Below are 21,269 nucleotides of genomic sequence, written 5' to 3' on the forward strand. Positions count from 1 at the left end.
GAGTTCTCAGCACCCCAGTTCCGGTGGACTCACTGAGTTAAAACAGAAAACTTAATTTCAGACACAAAGCATGTTTCCAATTGGGATGAGATACTTCTTCATTTCCTATGATCAACAAAAGATATATCGGTGTTACAAAGGAAGTATCTGGTCACTCCTTAAGTACCTGACAGAGACATTGGAACTGACCTGTTGTTGTGTTTGAGATTCCTGTACACAGATTCTTTGTCATTTCCAACCTGTAAAAAGATTTACAAATTACATCAATGGGTGAAGGACAGCATTTCGGATGAGATCATTTTTGTCTCGATGATGATGTCTGACATCACATTGTTACAGCGAGATTCAACCCAACTAGGAGGAACAATTCCTGATCTTCTAACTGTGTACAGATCAAGGACCGGACTGACCATCCAGTTCTCTGTTTCACTGCCTGTATCAGGATGGACCATTCGTGCCTGACCTCAATTTGTGAAATGGCTCAGTTTGTCTCTCTCCATTAATATTATTTCAAGTTCTGGTCAAGTCCAACAGCGCTACAAAGAGCACATGATATTAAAACAGCTGAAACTTTCTAATTACTGTGATCTCCACCCCCCCAGGAGTGACAGAGGTGAACTCATCAATGGTAATGACAATGAACATGAAGGGGAGGGCAGTTGTCTTTCCCATTGGATTGTGGCACCTTCGTGATATGAAAGCTACAGGTCACTTGTTACCCAGGAGAAAGGTGTTTGATATCATTATCCAGAGAAAAAGGTAAAACAACGGTGAAATCTGATGGAAGGATTTTTTTCATTTTTCCCTTCAGCACTAACTGATATTTTCATTCACTGGAAGGTGGCCTCTTCACCTGAGATTAACTCGGAACTATACCTTTGTTCTGAGTTCCTAAAGCTTGGGTTTAGAGAGCCAGGACTTCGCAGTCTGGCAGATCCGCACATTCCCATTCCCTCTGCCTCCAAACACACCCTATGGAATGCTGGGGAAAATGCTAGAATTATCACCCATGGCTTCCTCTGTACCCAGAAAAACCTTACAGGGACCAACAGCAGACTGTCTTTCAAGAGGGTGAACCCTCCACAACATTGATGGACTATCTGGTAGGGTTCTGAAAACCTATGCCAACCAACTAGTGGGGGTGTTCAGACACATTTTCAATCTCTCATTGTAATACACACAAAATTCTGGAGGAACTCAGCAGGCCAGGCAAACTTTTCATTGAATACCTACTCGTCCATAGATGCTACCTGGCCTAAGTTCCTCCAGCATTTTGTGTGTATTACTTTGATTTCCGGCATCTGTAGATTTTCTCGTTCGTGATTCAATCTCTCATTGCTTCAAAAGGACAACGATCATACCAGTACCAAGAAGAGCAGAGTGTGCTGCCTTAAACACTATCAACACTACAGTGATGAAGTGTTGGTCATGGCTCAATCAACTCCTGTCTCAGTAAGGACCTGGACTCATTGCAATTTGGCAGTTGCCACAATAAGTCTGCAGCAGATGTGATCTCATTGGCTCTTCATGTGACTGTGGATCACTTGGACTTATGTCAGGATGCTATTTACAGCTCAGTATTTAACACAATCGTTCCTAAAGTTCTGACTGAAAAGCCCCAACAGCTAGGTGTTTGTATGTCCTTCTGTAACTGGATCCTCAGCTTCCTCTCAGAAGACCACAATCTGTGCAGATCAGTAATACTTCTCCAGCTTGCTGACAATCAACACTGACACACTGCCAGGCTGTATGCTTAGCCCATTGCTCTACCCTCTGTACACCGATGATTGTGTGGCTTGGTACAACTTAAATGCCAGCTCTAAATTTGCTGTCAATGCATCTATTTTTGACAGCATTTCAGATAGTGCCAAGAAGACGTACAGGAACAAGATATATCAGTTGGTTGACTGGTATTGCAGCAACAACTTGCACTCAACACCAGTAAGCCCAAATAACTGATTGTGGACTTCAGAAAGGGTAAGGCGAGGAAACACACACCAGTCATCATAAAGGGATCAGACTGGAACGAGTAATCAATTTCAAGTTCCAGAGTGTCAATTTGTCTGAGGATCTACCCTGGGCCCAATATATTGATGCAGCTACAAAGAAGGCAGGACAGTGGTTTTATTTCATTAGGAGCTAGAGGAGATTTGGTATGTCACCAAAGACACTTGCAAATTTCTACAGATGTACTGTGGAGACCATTCTTACTGGCTGGTTGGGGGGAGTGGGGGGGCGGGTGCTACTACACTGAATTGAAAGAAGCTGAAGAAAGTTGTAAACTCACTCAGCTCCATCATGGGCACTAGCCTCCCCAGCATCCAGTACATCTTCAAGAAGCAATGTGTCAAAAAGGCAGCGTCCATCTTTAGTCCTTAAGACTAAATCACGCAGAACATGCCCTCTTCTCATTGCTACCATCAGGAAGGAGTAACAGGGGCCTGAAGGCACACACTCAAAGATTCAGAAACAGAGGATTTCTGAATGGAAAGTGAACCATGAATATGACCTCAAAGGATTGAAAGTACATTTATTATCAAAGAATGTATAAATTATACAACCTTGAGATTCGTTGTTTACAGGCAGCCACAAAGCAAGAAACTGGACAGAACCCAATCAAAAAAGGCCAAGACCCAATATACAAAGAGGGGAAAAAACACAAATCATGCAAACAGTAAAAGCAAGCAGCAGCATTCCGCCTCGCCTCCGGTGCCAACACCCCGCCTCTGGGCCGACGTTCAAATCGTCCGAACACTGGGTCGCCCCCCGCACTAGGACCCGGGTCCCCGTCAGCGATACGCTGGTTGTACCCTAGCGGCGTTCTCGACCTTTCTCAATCAGCTCGGCGCTTCGGTCGATGCAACTTTGCGCCGGATTTAGGTGGACGGGCTCTGCAACTCGTCCCTCGACTGAGCCGCGCCCGCGCTCGCGGTGACAGGTTCGCACAGGAAAGTGCCATTTAACCGCCTGTCAGCTGTCGCCAAACTTCAGCACCATCTTAAACAGGATGTTTGCAAACTGCCTCACTACACTCTGTACTATTATTTTATTTAGTCTAGATACTGTAATTCGTTTTTTTAAGTACTGCTGCCGCAAAGACAAATTTCACATCGGTCGGTGACTGAAACCCGATTCTGTCCGTCAGGGCCCCGGCGATGCACATGCGCCAGAGAAATGACTCCGCCCCTTCCCCCGTTAGCAGAAAGCGCCCGGGGCCCACGAACGGATCGTGGGGCTGCGAGAGAGGGAAGGGACCGGGAATGTCCCGGGATGCGGAGTCACAGTGTGTCCGGAGCTCGCAACAAATGCTCCTCAGTCGCGGTGTGGACGCCGGTGCTGATAAAATCCCCGCGCGGAACTCCGCTCCTACCTATTCATCATATCATCAGGTGCCGTCCCCAGTTTGAGCTTTGACTGCCATGGCCCACACACTCCTGCTTTGGGTCAAGTGTATCAATTCATTGGTATTCATTTCCAGTTCTCTGGCTGCTGTCCCCATCATCATTTGTCTTTGCCTTCCTCTTGCTTTCTTCCCTTCAATCTTTCCCATAATTACCGTACTTTCTCACTCCTCTTTCCTAATCACACGTCTAATGCAGTTACATTGCCTTTGATCTCATACATTATTTCTCTTTTTGTGTTTGGTCTGTTCATGATATCCTCGTTAGATAATCGTTTCGTCCATGATATTCTTTGCATCCTCCTCAAAAACCACATCTCTGCTGCTTCAGTTCGTTTCCTCATGTTACTAGATATTGTCCAACATTCTGATCCATATAACATAACTGGATAAATGTAAAATTTCAGTACTCTGAGGTGGGTTATCATGCTTAGTTTAGTACTGGTCATTATACTCTTCATTCTCGTAAAGGTGTCTTTTGCCATCCCTATTCTTCTTTTGATGTCTGTGACGACAAACCAAGTTATCAAAAGATTGATGCTAATGAGAAGGAGATAAGGGAGACAATGGAGGAACGTTCAAAATGTTAATGAGAGAGAAGAGAGAGATAATGGAAAAGAAACAGTTCAGAATATTGACAGACCGGTTGCTTTGAACCTGAACTGTTTGATGTTTGATGGACAGGCATACCCCAGCAGGGGGATAAAAAGAACAGGTTCGCTAAGGCACGACACACACCACGAGATCAAGAGATAACGAGACCCTGGAAGAGCGGTGTGCCCCCACAAGTTGGTGGGAGTTGGAGGTCTGGTTCGAGGGAACCGACCATAGACTGATAGGGTGAAAAGGGACGATCGGCGGGAACCTGGTGTGTGTGTCCGCCCTTGCCTGAGTGCCGGGTTCACCGCGGAAGAACGGTCGTATCCGGAACGGAGGGGTCACAGTTGGTGACCAAAGAAGACATAAAAGGGTTCGCCCGAAAGCTAACTGCGAAGAACATCAAAGGTCTGTTTGAATCAAAATTTGCATTCTCTCCCTCCCTCCAACGGCACAACAGCGATTACTGCAAACTGTACTAAACTGAACTGAACTCTGCGTCACTTGAGACTGATCATTTTACCCCTAGACTGCGATAGAGCTTGGTTGATTCCTATCACCCTAGTTCTGTGTACATGTGTGTTTTATCATTGCTAACCTGTTGCATTTATATCATTACGATTAGAGTACTGTGTTACTTATTTCTTTAATAAAACTTTATTAGTTTCTGTTAAACCAGACTCCAACACGTGGTCCATTTCTGTTGGTTTGGCAACCCAGTTACGGGGTACGTAACATGTCCAAGTCGCACCTGCCATCTGATGTCACCCAGCTTCCTAAGCAGCAAAAGTTCTGTACTTGTTTTATGTCTTTCCCGTTTATTTTCAGCCTGCAGATAGGATTCTCCTTCTTTTTGGATATCACCATACATTCTGTCTTTTTGCGATTGATAGATAGACCCATTTTTGCACTTTCTTCAACAACTATATCAATTAAGTTTTGTAGTTTTTCCTCCGTACTTGCAATTATCAGTGCCATCCGCATATCTGAAATTATTGATATTTTCACCGCCAATTTTGATTCCCAAGATGTCTTTTATTTTTTGTACACATTAAACAAATCAGGGGAGAAAACACACCCTTGTCTAACGCCTCTCTTGATTTTCGTAAACTGACTCACTTCTCCATCTATTCTTACAGCGGCAGTTTGTTCCCAGTACAGATTTCTGATTAGGCGGAGGTCTGTTGAATCTAGATTTTCCTGTAATATATCAAATAACTTATTGTGCTTCACTTTATCAAATGCTTTTGTGTAGTCGATAAAACAAGCAAACCCTTTTGCACTTGAAAAGTTCGTTCTGATAGTATCCTTAACATCAATATCGCGTTTCTTGTACCTTTGTCTTTCACAAAACCACATTGTTCTTTACCTATTTCAGCTTGTATCTTACTTTTAGCTCGTCATCAAAATTCTTAGAAGTATCTTAGTGATAAGACTCATTAAATTTATGGTCCTATGTAAATTATCATGGGTGATAATTTGTTCTATTACTAATTCATCAGGACCTGGTGTCTTTCATCTTATTTATTGCATTACGAACTTCAGATTTTAAAATACTTGGATCTTCAATGTTGTTCTTAATTTCTGGTTTTTCGCCACGATCGTCTTCAAACAATTCCTGAATATACTCAGTCCATCTGTTCATAATCTCATCTTTTTCCATGATAATGGTACCATCCTTTGCTTTTAAACATCCACCTGAAGAACAGAGGAGCTTTTTACCAGTGATATTCTTGATTTGTTGATGTACGCTTTTTGGATCAGTAATAGGGATTCTTTCTAGTTGCTCACATTGCTAGTTTAACCATTTTCTTTGTTTTTTTGATACAAGCTTTTTACTTTTTTATCTAAGGACTTACATTCCTACCTATTACTGTACCGATCTTTTTCAGTCTGTTGCCAATCAGCGCATGCACCATTTACGGGAACGCACTTTGTCTCTTACGCATGCACTGTATCACCGGCGGCAACTAGCACAGGGATTTGGGGTAAGCAAGGTGACATTAAAGGCAAGCACTTAAAAGCAACATTCCTGAAAGGCAGTCAATGTTTTTATGTAGAAAACTGAACTACTTTAACGTAGCAGGCTCCCACAAAGAATATAACTCATGTTAACAAGTTTAACTCACAAATCCAGATATAAATACAACAAGATAGTCTGGAGATGCAAAGAAACTGGAGCAACGCACACAAAATGCTGCAGGGACTCGTCAGGCAGCATCTAAGCAGAGGAATACAGTCTAGGCGTGAATGTCAACTCTTTATTCCCCTCTGCAGATGCTGCCTGAGTCACTGAGTTCATCCAGCATTTTTCAAACATAAACCTCTTTTCACTCAGTTTCCAAATGTTTCTGATCTTTCAACTGTAGCCTCATCTTCCTGATTTCCTCCTCCTATTCCCCGTAAACTCTAGCCCCCGCCAGACCTGGAGCCCCAAAGCCTTGATTTATGCTGACCGCTTTTGTTTCTGACCCTATTCCATCGAAAATTTACCCACCATACTTCAGAGAGTGTTGTACTGCAAAAGCCCAGCTGTGTGAGGCACAGCTCTTGGAAATCAGTGAAAATTACCCAAAATATTGAATAGACCTGGGCAGAAAGAGTTTAACTGCCCATGACATTCATTCTTGGTTTAGAGACCTGAGGAACGAGGAATATTTAGGACAAATCCCCAGTAAGCTCATCTTCTTCTGCAGTTTGCAGTGTCACAGAGGAAATTGAAGGTAAACCTCTTCACCCACAGACTGGTGACCAGTTGCAACCAGACATTATAGGGTGAGTGAGAGGTGAACAGCAGAGATGGATTTAAAAGCACTGCAGAAGCAGGTACCATCTGAACTGAGTGGTCTCTCCAACTGTACATTGGCCTGACAGAGACCAATGTTGCAGCTGAGCCACAGGATTTGAAATAGAACTGATTTATTGTCACAGATCCACAATATTAAACACCAGTCTGTTTTAAGTCTAAGATCAGCAGAAGAAACCCCTCCAATGCTCAGTGACCAGGACTCTCCCCTGGGTGTGATGAGCTGCTGCAATATCTGCAGAATCTGACATTAATAGTCCGCCAGGAATTTCCAGCTGGATTCAGCCACTATGATACTCTCAAACCTTATCTGAACTTCCTGATGTGAAGTTGCTGGTGTTTCAGCAGCTGGGATGACTGAGTAAATTTCCTTGCTGACCTACATATTGTGGATCCTTGCAAAGTGAATTAACTAAATGAATCTTTTCCCACACTTGGTACTATACTAATAGAAAGAGACAAAATGAGCCAAGTATAGCTGCTCACCTGAGTGAAATGGCTGATGCTTCAATAGCTCATGTGACTGAATGAATTCTATCCCACACACGGAGCAGATGAATGGCAACTCTCCAGTGTGAACTTGCTGGTGTGTCTACAGGTGCAGAGGCCAGGTGAATCCCTTCCAAAATGAGCAGTGAATGGCAGCTCAGTAAGATCAACTCTACGGCCATTGATCAGGTCAGACATTGGGCATGTCCACATGTTACAACTAATGTGCTGTCTTCTCAACCATCTCCTCCTTCACATTCAAGTGCTGTTGAGCTGACAGACACAGCAGAACTGACGTGCATTATGTCTTAGATTCCCAAACAGAAATTCTTTGCCTTTTCTACCCCGCTCTTGGACTGTATTTCTTGGAGTTTAGAAGAATGAGGGGAGGCCTCATAGGAACATTTCAAATGTTGAAATGCATGGATAGAGTGGATGTGGCAAAGTTGTTTCCCATGATGGGGGAGTCTAGTACAAGAACGCATGAATTAAGGATTGAAGGGCACCCATTCAGAACAGAAATGCGAAGAAATTTTTTTAGCCAGAGGGTGGTGAATCTATGGAATTTGTTGCCACGGGCAGCAGTGGAGGCCAAGACATTGGGTGTATTTAAGGCAGAGATTGATAGTTATCTGAGCAGCCAGGGCATCAAAGGTGATGGTGAGAAGGCGGAGGAGTGGGACTAAATGGGAGAATGGATCAGCTCATGATAAAATGGCTGAGCAAATGGCCGACTTCTGCTCCTTCGTCTTATGGTCTAAAAAGCTTGGAAGGAAGGCCAATGGGTGAAAGACAAAATTTCAGCTAAGATAATTTTATTCCTTATGGTGATCTCTGACATCGCACTGTTACAGCAAGACTGAACACACTTTGGAGGAAGAACATCTCAGTGCCAACTGGACACAGATCAGGCATCCGGACACAACATCAAATTATCTGTCTTGATCTCTGTATCAGAATGGGTCATTTCTGCCTTTCATCAAGCTGTGACTGGCCCAGTTTATCTCTTTGCATTAGTATAACTTCACGTTCTGATCATGTCCCACAGACCTACTAAGAGCCCACAGTATGTACACGGCTGCTTCTGGCATTTGACTCAGAGTCAGCAATGCCATTGAATCTCGAGAGTAGGCAATTAGGCTTTCTTATTGCAAATTGTCACTGTGGCATTTTTATGGTATGAATGATACTAGTCACTTGTTACCCAGTGCATTATTGTGTACCCAGAGAACATAGAAGAAAAACATAGTCTCAGTGGCAGAGAGTCAGAACTACAGAATGTTGAAGAAAGGTGATTTCCTCAATGAACAAAGGTAACACAATGATTTTATCAATTATCTATTCCTCTCCACAGATGCTACCTCAACCATCGAATCCTCCGGTGTTTTGTGTGTAGCTGGAATAAGTGGGTCATTTTCAGACTGGAAGGAGGTAACTTTTGGAGTACCCACGTAACTGGTTCTTGGGCACAGCTGTTCACCGGATAATGAGCATGAGGAGGGGCCAAGATGTGCGATGTCCAAGTCTGCTGATGTCACAGAAACAGTGGAAGGAAATCTGCTGACGATTCTACATCAAGAAGGCAGACGGTACCAAGCTGCATGGGTGCACGAGAGCAGAGTAACTGAAATTCTCCCGTGCACATGGCCTTTGTTACTATGCAGCTGGAATTTTCTTTCATCTAATGTTAACATAATTTTGAAACTATTAGCATTAACTGTCCTTAATAATATTTTTGCATCTGTAAATTCTTTTAGAAAACCTGTTTGAATACAATTGAAACACTGCAGTTTGCAAAAGCAAAAATTAACAAGTTACAGTCACAGTATCTTGATGATACCCTTTATTGGAGTGACAATGTGAAATATCTACTTTCACCCATAAGTTCTTACGTCGCGGCTGCGCCTATTATTCAGTTCACTCCATGAGTGTGTAACCAGTTGGATAATAAATTTCCTGATGAGCTAACAGAAGTCAAGCTTTTGACCCTGTTACTATTGCAAACACTACCAATTTTCAATTTGTGAAACAGAATGCTGTACAACTGTCAAAAAAAAACTGAGCTAATATTACAAACTACAAAGTAAGTGTTATTTCAAAAATATCGCAGCAATACTGTGATTTCCAATTTTCACTCCTGGGAAAGTTAAGACTGGATTAATTACGACATTCATTGATATGTTAAACTACTGCTTAGAAACGAAGAATTGGATAACTGACTAATCTTATTGACATCACTGGAACTTTTCAAGCTTCCAGTGCTGACAGCGAACGTGGGTTCAGTCTTAAGAATTTGATCAAATGTAAATCAAGAAACAAGATTAGAAGTGGAACATTGTATGATCTAATGAGGAGAAAGATGTATTTTTCACCTGAACCTAGAAGACTGGAGGGGATATTTTATAGAGGTATACAAAATTATGTGGATGGGGTATAGATTGGGTAAATGCAAGCAGGCTTTTTCCACGGAGGTTGGGTGAGACTACAACTAGAGGTAATGGGTTAAGCAGAAACCCATGACCTTTAAGAGTGAAAGGTGAAATATTTAAGGGGGAACATGCAGGGAAACTTCTTCACTCAGATGGTGGAGTCTGGAATGAGTTGCCAGCGGAAGTGATGTATGTGATTTGAATGCTTCAGAGAAGTTTGGATAAGTACATGGATGGGAGTGGTATTGGGGAGAGGTACATGGATGGGAGTGGTATTGGGGGGGGAGGTACATGGATGGGAGTGGTATTGAGGGGGAGGTACATGGATGGGAGTGGCATTGAGGGGGAGGTACATGGATGGGAGTGGTATTGAGGGGGAGATACATGGATGGGAGTGGTATCGAGGGGGAGGTACATGGATGGGAGTGGTATTGGGGGGAGGTACATGGATGTGAGTGGTATTGGGGGATATGGTACATGGATGGGAGTGTTATTGGGGGGTTATGGTACATGGATGGGAGTGGTATTGAGGGGGAGGTACATGGATGGGAGTGGTATTAGGGGGAGGTACATGGGTGGAAGTGGTATTGGGGGGATATGGTACATGGATGGGAGTGGTGTTGGGGGGGGATATGGTACAAGTAAGCAGAAAGGCCTGTTTCTGTGCTGTAGTATTTCATGACTCTTCAATTTTGCCCCATCATCTGCCCGTCCTTCCTGACAGCCTCACTACACACTACCTCTTCAGCCCGATCACTCCAATTCCCCACCCCCTGATAAATTAGTTTAACCCCTCCACAACTGCTCTGGCAAATCTGCCTGGAATCCTTTGGGTTCGGGTGTAACTCAACACGTTTGTACAGGTGAAACCTTCCCCAGAAGAGATGCAAATGATCCATAAATCAGAAACACTACCCCATGCACCAGTCCCTCAGCCACTCATTCATCTGCCGAATCATCCTTTTCTTGTCATCATTGCGCATGGCATAGACAATCCAGAGATTGTTACCTGGAGGTTCTGCTTTTCAGTTTTCTATCTAGTTCTCTAAATTCCCTCTTTAGGGCCCCTTCTCTTTTCATTCCTATGCCATTAGTACCAAAATGTACCAAGTTGTCTGGCTGCTCATTCTCCCCCTTTAGAATATCATGTACACAAACCCTGACCCTGGCACCTGGGAGGCAACACACCATCTGGGTCCCTCTATCGCATCCACAGACTCTCCTATCTACTCCTCTAACTATGGAATTTCCCATTTTCACTACACTCCCCCTTTGCCTCATTCCCTTCTGAGCTACAGCACCAAAATCTCTGCGGCTCCCCACTGGTAGGTTGTTCCTAACAGTATCTAATACTGTATTCTAGTTATTGAGAAAAGCGCAAGCGAGGCACTCTGTATGGGCTGCCTATTTCCCTTTCCTCTTCTGACAGTCACCTATTCACCTGCCTCCTGTAACCTCGGAGTGACTTCCTCACTGTAGATCCTATATATCACCTCTGCAGTCTCCTGTATGACCCAAGGTCATCGAGGTGCAGCTCCAGTTCTTTAATGCATTCTCTGAGGAGCTGCAGCTTGGTCCACCTGGTGCAGATGTGGTTATTCCCAGACCTCCGAGAATTCCCATATCTCACACAAAGAACATAACTCAGCCCCTGGAGCCATTCTTACTGCCCTAACGATACATTTACAGATGAAGAATGAACAAGAAAAAGCTGACCAGATACTTACGTCGCCCATGCCTGATGAGCCAAAGCCAAAAGTCTCTCCACTCCAACACTGCTGCACTCCAATAATGGCAGCTTCGCTTGTCCCTGCCTTATTTTTATTTGACTTTGCTAATGAATTCTGAACTCCTTTGTCATGCTCTGAAAATACGACTACGAAGCACAGATTTTTAAAGCTCTAAAATCAGTCCCTATCTATGCAAATACTCAAAGATTGGATCCTTTAGAATATCTTCCAATAACTTTCCTACTATTAATGTCAGGCTTACTGGCCTATAATTTCCCGGTTTATTTTTAGAGCTTTTATTAAACAGCGGAACAACATTAGCTATCCTCCAATCCTCCAGTACCACACCTGATGATTTCAATATCTCTGCTAGGGCCCCTGCAATTTCTGCACTTGCCTTCCATAGGGTCCTTGGGAACACTTTCACATGCCCTGGTGAATTATCCACCCTAATTTGCCTCAAGAAAGCAAACACCTCCTCCTTTGTAACCTCCGTAGGGTCCATGACCTCGATGCCACTTTGCCTCACTTCTGTAGACTCTGTACCCATCTCCTGAATAAATACAGATGCAAAAAATCCATTTAAATCTCCCCCCATCTCATTTGGTTCCATGCATTGATTACCATTCTGATCTTCCAGAGGACTAACTTTGTCCCTTGCAATCCTTTTGCTCTTAACATATCTACAGAATGAATCTCTTAGGATTCTCCATCACCTTGTCTGCTATGGCAACCTCATGCCTTAATTTTTTAAGCCCTACTGATCTCTTTCTGAAATGTTCTCTTGCATTTCTTATACTCCATAAGTAACTCATTTGTTTCACCTGTCCATACCTATTATGCTCCTCTTTTTTTTTCCCTAACCAGGGCCTCAATATCTTTTGAAAACCTGGTGCAGATGTGGTTGTCAGCCAGACAGATACAAGCTTTGTACTCTCAAAATTTCACTTTTAAAGGCCTCCCTCTTATCAATTACACCTTTGACAGAAAACTGCTGCTCCAATCCACACTTGTCAGATTGCTTGTTACATTTCAGCAGACTAGTAAGGGGTTGGCTAAGTTCAGTATCCGAATCAACCCATGCTCTGTTGTAGTTGTATAAACGCAGAAATGATCAAAGTTGCTGGACTGATGTATTGCAATTGGTTTTGCTGATATGACAGCCTTTGCATGATCCTCAGTGACTTCCTGTTTGCTTTGGGAAATCTTCCCTCCAAGTAAGTCACTTCTTCTTGTTGTAGATGTGCCTTGTCCAAACTTGCTTTGTGTCCCTTGAAGGCCAGATAAATTGAGTAGGTAGAGTACATCACGTTCATGCCGATCTGCGGTCTCAGACGCAATCAGGATATCATCCACATGTTGTATGATAGTTTAATCAGTGCCTGGAAAGCCCCTTAGGTGTTGTCTCAAGGCCGTGGTAGACAGTAGGACTGCTGTGAAGTCCCTGTGGTTGACCAACAACTATAAAAGCCAATTATGATTGACATTCAGGCACCAGTGGTACCGACCAGAAACCACTGGCCATATCGATAACATGTGTGGTGGGTTGAGGTGTTGATCATTGATGAATCTGCCACCAGAGGGGTTAACTTGTCAATACACTCCACTCAGTGATCCTGTAATCTACCGTTGGACTCCAAGTGCCATTCACCTTCTGGACAGGTCTTAACAAGAACTCCTCACTCATCCAGCTGATTGACAATAGGTATGATGCCTTCTATAAATATTCTGCTTAGTACTGTTACAAGTAAGGAACAACCTGGAGGTTGGAACAGAACGTGTTTCATGTCCAGTGCAGCCAAATAGGTCTGCTTGACTCATTGTCACTCAGAAACAATGAGCACGCTAACACGCACAGAATTAGTAGGTCAAACATCAACTGTTAGATGGACAAGCCTACAATATCGACTGATCCTGTTATATCATATGACAGACTGGTAACAGTCACTGGGTGGATTGGACATCTCTCCACCTGTTAGTTTTTCAGGCGAAACCTGCTTGATAATATTCCATCAGTTTTCTGATCCGTTCTGATCAGCACAATCCAGAAGCCCCAGGAATGAGTGTTGGTTCAGATCTAGTGCTTTTAACTGGGGATCCTGCTTCAGTTGGTTGCAGTGCTAACCTGTCTTGTTCACTTGCTCATCCTAGAATGAGGGATTCATTTGGTCGTCTCCTGATGGGATTTAGATGTTGATGGTATACACTACCATCCTGAAGTGTTGAAGTAACTTGTTGTCCCTCTTTCACCACAATTACTCCGTTCATCCACCTTCAGCTTTCAGGGTTCGGGTCAAGATAAATGGGATCTCCCACTGATGTTCCTTATTTGAATTGTCCTGTACTTTCATTGTCTTTCATCTGTCTCTTACTCTGTCTCCCACTTCCAGGTGCAACAAATTTAAATGGGAATGCAACCTGCAGTGCATCAGTAGCTCAGATGGAGAGAAAGCTGTGGTAGTTTGAGGGGTTATTCGGTACGCGAAGAAAAACCAGTTGATCCTGCTGTGTATGTCCCCATTAAACCTTTGTAATCCCTGCTTCACAATCTGAACAGCTCTTTCACCCATACCATTTGATGATGGGTAATAAGGGGTGAATGTTGCAATCAAACTCCACTGTCTTGTAAAAATACTTTGAACTCCTCATTTGGAAACATGGAACTATTATCACAGAACTGGGGGTTCCATGCACACAAAATAGGGTGCGTAAAATGTTTATCATCATCTGGCTGGTCAACATCTTCAGAGCTTTGGCCTTGATCCAATTAGAAAGCACATTCAGTGACGATCCAGCAGGCCTGCGTAGTCTACATGTAAATGTCTCCAGGGTTTGGTTGGCCAATGCCATGGAGCCATAGGTATAGGAGTGTTTAAAGGTCGAGACTGCTGGTATGAGTTGCCTGGATGAACAATAAGCTCAATGTCTTCATGCTTTAAATTTGAAAATCCTGGCACCAAAACCTAGGTACATGGAGCTTAGAAAAATAAAGGGCTATGGGTAACCCTAGGTAATTTCGAAAGTACATGTTCGGCACAGCATTGTGGGCCTAAGGGCCTGTATTGTGCTGTAGGTTTTCTATGTTTCTAAAACATGGCCAGCAATTAGCAGGAGGGGCCAGTTATCCACATTCTGAGAGTTAGAGCATCTAAACCCTGCAGGCTGGCGCAGTTGGTTGCATGTCGTTACAGGAACCCCTCCCCTATGGCCAACTCCTGACGGCCTTGGTTACTTAGAGATTATGCTGATCGCCATCGATGACAGCTGGAGCCAAGCTGTCTCTCTCAGGAACTCAGCACCACTCCTCCGGTCCCAGTCCATGAGGAGCTGCTGAACACTCCAAACAGTTCGTGAATCCAGAATTCTTTTTCCAGTGAGGAACCGTTCTTCAGTGACAAACCTGGTGGCAGCAGGACTGACGGTAGTGGGGGCTAAAGGATTAGTGTTTACAGGTTTTAATTTGGAAATGCGAATGTGGGATTGATCTTGAGGGTCTTAGGGAGCTGCAAGGTGTAAGCCACCAGGTTCACTTTCTTGAGAACCTTGAAGGGTCCAATGAACTTGGGCACCAACTTCCGAGACTCCACCTGGGAAGGCAAATCCTGTAAGGCTGAAACCTGTCTTTTCATGTGGTTAGCCTGTATTTCAACCTTCCATGTAGAGGCAGGGGATTGGGAGTTTGACGTTCTAGTGTCCGTTTTTCAGTATGGGCAATCTGTTAGTTTTTGTGTGAGGGAAGGGTTGGGGTTTTTTGTGTTGGGGGGTGGGGTCGATGTTTCTCTTTCAACGATTTCCATGGTTTTTCTTTTGTCTTGTAGGCAAGATGAATCTCTGGAGCTGTATACTGGATACATACACTGATAATGAAATGAACCTTTGAATTCCTTCCCACAGTCTGAGCAGATGAATGGCATCTCTCCAGTGTGTACTCGTCAATGTAGCTTCAGTTAAGATGACTGAGTGAATCCCCTCCTACATCCTCAGCAGGTAAATGGCCTCTTCCCAGTGTGAATTCGCTGATGTGCCAGTAGGGAAGATGACTGAGTGAATCCCTTCCCACAGTCCGAGCAGATGAACGGCCTCTCCCCAGTGTGAACTCGCTGGTGTGCTAGTAGGGAAGATGACTGAGTGAATCCCTTCCCACAGACTGAGCAGGTGAATGGCCTCTCTCCAGTGTGAACTTGCTGATGTACTTTCAGTTTTGATGGCTTAGTGAAACCCTTCCCACAGTATGAACAGGTGTATGGCCATTCCCCCGTGTGAACTGACTGGTGTGCCTGTAGGTCAGATGATTGAGTGAATCCCTTCCCACAGTCAGAGCAGGTGAATGGTCTCTCCCCAGTATGAATCGACTGGTGTGCCTGTAGGTGAGATGATCGAGTGAATCCCTTTCCACAGTGTGAGCAGGTGAATGGTTTTTCCCCAGTGTGAACTGACTGGTGTACCAGTAAGTGAGATAATTGAGTGAATCCCTTCCCACACTCTGAGCAGGTGAACGGTTTCTCCCCAGAATGAACTCGTTGATGTACCTTCAGTTGGGATGACTGAGTGAATCTCTTCCCACAGTCTGAGCAGGTGAACGGCCTCTCCCCAGTGTGAACTCGCTGGTGTACCAGTACATCTGTTGATCGAGTGAATCTCTTCCCACAGTCTACGCAGGTAAATGGCCTGTCCCCAGTGTGAACTCGCTGATGTACCTTCAGTTGAGATGACTGAGTGTATCCCTTCCCACAGTCTAAACAGGTGAACGGCCTTTCCCCAGTGTGGACTGACTGGTGTGCCAGTAGGTCAGATGATCGATTGAATTCCTTCCCACAGTCAGAGCAGGTAAACAGCATCTCCCCAGTATGAAATGACTGGTATGTTTGTGGGTGGGATGACTGACTGAATCCCACAGACCGAGCTGGTGAACAGCCTCTCTCTTCTGTGCACTCACTGGTGTGTCTGTGGATGGGATGACTGAGTGAATCACTTCTCACAGTCTGAACAGATGAACAGCCTCTTCACAGTGACAGCTCACACATGCATCAGCAGATCAGATTATTGAGTGAATCTGTTCCCACACAGGGAACAATTGAACAGTCTCTGTCGCTTGTGAACTCACTGGTGTGTCTGCCTGTCAGCTCTGAGTGAATTTCTTCCTACAGATGGATCAAGTGAACAGCTTCTCACTGCTGTAAATTTTCTGTTGTACAACCAGCTTGGATGACAGAATGAATTGCTTCCCACAGGCAGAACAGATCAGCAAATGCTGGTGTGTTCTCAACACCCCGGTTCCAGTGGACTCACTGAGTTCAAAGAGAAAACTCCATTTCAGACACTAAGCATGTTTCCAGCTGGGATGAGACACTTCTTCATCTCCTAGGATCAACAACAGATATATTGGTGTTACAAAGGAAATATCTGGTCACTCCTTAAATACCTGGACAGAGACATTAAACCTGATGTATTGTTGTGTTTGAGATTCCTGTACACAAATTCTTTGCTGCTTCGCACCTGTAAAAGGATTCTGTGATGTGGCTCAATTTGTCTCTCTCTACTTGTGTTATTTCAAGTTCTGGTCATATCCCACAGCGCTACAAAGAGCACATGATATTACATGACTTATCCTGGAGGCTTTCTGATTACTCTGACCCTCTCTCCCACCACCCAAGGTGATTGACAGTGGTGAACTCATTGATGGTAATGCCAATGAAGATAAGATCATAAGATATGGGAGCAGAATTAAGCCATTTGGCCCACTGAGTTTACTCTGCCATTTCATCATGACTGATCCATTTCCCTCTCAGCCCCAATCTCCTGCCTTCTCCCCGTATCCTTTCATGCTTTGACTAGTGAAGAATCAACAACCTCTGTCCCTTGACTTGCCTTCCACAGCTGCCTGTAGCAACGAATTCCATAAATTCAACACTGTCTGCCTAAAGAAATTCTTCCTCATCTCCATATCTCCAAGACACCTTGCTATTTTGAGGCTATGCCTTCTGGTCGTTGTCTCTCCCACCACAGAGAATATCCTCCACACGTGCACTCTATCAAGGCTGTTCAACATTAGATCTGTTTCAATGAGATCCATTCTCATTCTTCTGAATTCCAGTGAGTGCAGAATATCAAACTCTTTTCACATGACAAATCATTCAGTCCTAGAATCATTTTCATGAACCTTCTTTGAATCCTCTCTAACATCAGCATTTCCTTTGTAAAGATCCAAAACTGCTCACAATACTTCAAGTGAGGCCTCACCACTGCTTTATAGAGCCTCAGCTTTTATATTCTAGACCTCTCAAAATGAATGCTAACATCACAACATGGAGGGGAGCACAGTCATATTTTGATTTGGAGTGTGCCACTTTTCTTACCCAGGAGAAAGGTGTTTATATCAATATGTACTCAGAGAGAATGGGACAAAACATGTTCTAATGGGTAGAAAGGCCCAGAGAAAGAGTTAAAACAGGTGATTTTCTCAAGAACTAAATGTCATGGAAGAATTTTGTTCTGTTTTTCCATTCAGCACTAACTGACATTTTCCTTGACTGGAAGGTAGACTCTTCATCTGAAATGAACTCGGAAGTATATTTTTGTTCCGAGTTCCTAAACATTGGATTTAGATATCTGGTGCTTGGCACTGTCTGACAGACAGTCCATCCGCTTCCATTCCCTACACTTGCGCTTCCAAACACATTCTACAGACTGCTGGGGAAAGCACTAGAATTGTCACTATACCCAAAAATCCCCACGGAGGCTGACAGCAGACTGTCTTTCAGGAGGGTGAACCCTAGCAAGGACAGAGGCCCCAATGGAGTACCTGGCAGGGCTCTGAAAACCTGTACCAACCAAATGGCAGGTGTGTTCAAAGATATTTTCAATTGCTCATCGTTATAGTCAAAAGTTCCCATCTGCTTCAAAAGGACAATAATCACACTGGTGCCCAAAAAGAGCAGGATAAACTGCCTTAATGATTATCGTCCAGTAGCACTCACATCTACAGTGATGGAATGCTTTGAGAGGTTGATAATGGCTATAATTAACTCCTGTCTCAGCAAGGACCAGGACCCACTTGCAACTTGCCTTTCGCCACAAGAGATCTACAGCAGATGCCATCCCATTGGCTCTTCACATGGCCTTGAGTGATTCAAGACCAATACGAATATATTTCAGGAGGAGTTTGAGAAGATTTGGTTGTCAGCAAAGACATATGAAAATTTCTACAAATGTGCAGTGGAAAGCATTCAAACTGGCTGCATCACCATCTGGTATGGGGGTGGTGGGGGGGCTACCGCACAGGATTGACAGAGCTGCAGAAAGTTGTAAACTTACTCAGCTACGTCATGGGCACTGGCCTCCCTAGCATCGAGGACATCTTCAAGGAGTGATGCTTCAAAAATGTGGCATTCATCCTTAAGGACCCCCATCACTGAGGATATGTCCTCTTCTCATTGTTACCATCAGGAAGGAAGTACAGAAGCCTGAAGGCACACACTCAACGATTCAGAAACAGGTTTTTCCCCCTTTGCCATCCGATTTCTGAATTAACACTGAACCTATGAACGTGAGCTCACTACTATTTTTGCACTACTTATTTATAGAGTCATAGCACAGCACAACCCAGAGTCTCCTCCACCATTTCATCATGGCTGATCCAATTTTCCTCTCAGCCCCAATCTCCTGCCTTCTCCCCATATCCTTTCATGCCTTGGCCAATCAAGAATATATCAACCTCTGCCTTAAATATACATAAAGACTTGGCCTCCACAGCTGATGGTGGCAACGAATTCCACAGGTTCACTGCTCTCCAGCTAAAGAAATTCCTCCTCATCTCCATTCTAAAAGGACAACCCTCTATTCTGAGGCTGTGTCCTCTGGTCTTAGACTCTCCCACCACAGGCAATATCTGTCCACATCCACTCTATGAGGCCTTTCACCATCCGATGTGTTTCAAAGAGGTCACCCCTCATTCTTCTGAATTCTAGAGATACAGGCCCAGAGCCATCAAACTCTCTTCATGTGACAAGCTGTTGAATCCTGGAATCATTTTCTTGAACCTTCTTTAAACCCTCTCCAGTTTCAGCACATCCTTTTTCAGATAAGGGGCTCTATACTGCCCAGAACACTCCAAGTGAGGCCTCACCAGTGCTTTATAAAGTCTCAAAATGAATGCTAACATAGCATTTGCCTCCTCACCACAGACTCCCTTTAGGGAATCCTGCACAAGGACTCCCAAGTTTATTTGCACCTCACTTTCTTGTATTTTCTCTCCTTTTGGAAAATAGTAAACCCTTTTTCATTTCTTCTACCAAAGTGCATGACCATACACTTCCCGACACTGTATTCCAGCTGCCATTTTTTTGCACATTCTCCTAACTGTCCAAGTCCTTCTGTAGCCTACTTCCTCAAAACTACCTGCCCCTCCAACCATCTTAATCTCGTCTGTAAACTTTGCAACAAACCAATCAATTCCATCATTAGAATCATTGACATATAACGTAAAAAGAATCAACCCCAAAACAGACCCCTATGGAATACCAGTAGTCACCGGCAGCCAACCAGAAAAGGCTCCCTTTGCTCCCACTGTTTGCCTCCTGCCAGTCTGCCACTGCTTTATCCACACCTGAATCTTTCCTGTAATACCATGGGCTCTTAGCTTGTTAAGCAGCTGCATGTGTGGCACCTCGTCAAAGGCCCTCTGAAAATCCAAATACACAATATCAACCAATTCTCCTTTGTCAATCTTGCTTGTTATTTCTTCAGACTTGTCAGACAAGATTTTCCTCTGAGAAATCTATGATGACTACAGCCTATTTTATCATGTGCCTTCAAGTACCGAGACGTCATCCTTAATATTCGACTCCAACATCTTCCTTCCCACTGAGGTCAGACTAACTGGCCTAGTTTCCTTTCATTTGCCTCTCTCCTTTCTTAAAGAATAAAATGACATTTGCAATTTTCCAGTTTTCAGAACCATTCTAGAATCTAGTGATTCTTGAAACATCGTTACCAATGCCTCCTCTATCTCTTCAGCCACCTCTTTCAGAATCCTGGGGTATATGGTAACTTCATACACTTCATGACCCCTGAAACCTGGAACTTCCACCATACTGCTAGTGTCCTGCATAGTGAATACTAAAGCAAAATACTTATTCAGTTTGCCCGCTATTTCATTGTCCCCCATTACTACCTCTCCAACATCATTTTCCAGCAGTCTGAAATCCACTCTTGCCTCTCTTTTACACTTTATGCATCTGAAGAAACTTTTGGTATCCTCCTTAATATTATTGTCCAGCTTACTTTCTTATTACGTCTTTTCCTTCCTAACAACATTTTAGTTGCCTTCCGTTGGCTTTAAAAGCTTCCCAATCCTCTAACTTCCCACTAATATTGTTCTATTATATGCCCTCTCTTTGGCTTTGACTTCTCATTAGCCATGCTTCTTTCCTCAAGAATACTTCTTCCTCTTTGTGATGTATATATCCTGTGCCTTCCAAATTGCTTCCAGAAATTCCAACCATTGCTGCTCTGTCGTCATCCCTGCCAGTGTTCTTTTCTAATCAATTCTAGCCAACTCCTCTCACGTCTCTAATTCTTTACTCCACTGTAATACTGATACATCTGACTTTAGTCTCTCTTTCTCAGATTTCAGGGTGAAATCGATCATATTATGATCACCAAGTGTTCTTTTACCTTAAGCTCTCTGATCAGTTCTGGTTCATTGTACAACAGGTTGGAGGAACAACACCTTATATTCCGTCTGGGTAGCCTCCAACCTGATGGCATGAACACTGACTTCTCAAACTTCCATTAATGCCCCACGTCCCCCTCGTACC

At 43.8% G+C, this 21,269-nt stretch overlaps 1 pseudogene; it reads right to left on the bottom strand.

The window, feature by feature from the left end:
- The window catches only part of LOC140204659 (uncharacterized), a 69,113-nt pseudogene extending 52,659 nt beyond the window's left edge, over positions 1-16,454 (bottom strand).
- Between the last annotated feature and the right edge of the window lie 4,815 nt (positions 16,455-21,269).

This window comes from Mobula birostris, chromosome 11 (assembly GCF_030028105.1).
Source record: "Mobula birostris isolate sMobBir1 chromosome 11, sMobBir1.hap1, whole genome shotgun sequence".
Classification (NCBI taxonomy): Eukaryota; Metazoa; Chordata; class Chondrichthyes; order Myliobatiformes; family Myliobatidae; genus Mobula; species Mobula birostris.